The following is a 368-nucleotide window of genomic DNA, read 5'->3' on the forward strand; positions in this document are numbered from 1 at the left end:
CCGGTCCAGCTGGCGTCCAGCTGTGAGCGCTGCGCTCGGTGCGCGAGGCCGTATCGCCCGCAAGGCTTCAGATGCTTCCGTTTTCTGAACTCCTGGCATGCGTTCGTCGGCTGCTCAGGGGAAGCTGTGGCTTAAGATGACGTTGTTCACGGTCAAGAGCAGCTCGCTTGTTATTACTTTAAGTGAAACTTCGTTTTTTTCTTTCTTTCAAGGAATGCGTTTCCTTTCCCTGGCTCTGAGCGGTCCGTCCTCGGCACAGGTTTGCAGTCTCTTCTTGAGCCGTGCAGATCAGGGCAGCTGGCACTGATCCATATGTGCCTATCAGAGCAGGGTGAGCCCCGTGCCATCGATTGCTTCCTGCCCCTTTT

This window comes from Meleagris gallopavo, chromosome 15 (assembly GCF_000146605.3).
Source record: "Meleagris gallopavo isolate NT-WF06-2002-E0010 breed Aviagen turkey brand Nicholas breeding stock chromosome 15, Turkey_5.1, whole genome shotgun sequence".
Taxonomy (NCBI): domain Eukaryota; kingdom Metazoa; phylum Chordata; class Aves; order Galliformes; family Phasianidae; genus Meleagris; species Meleagris gallopavo.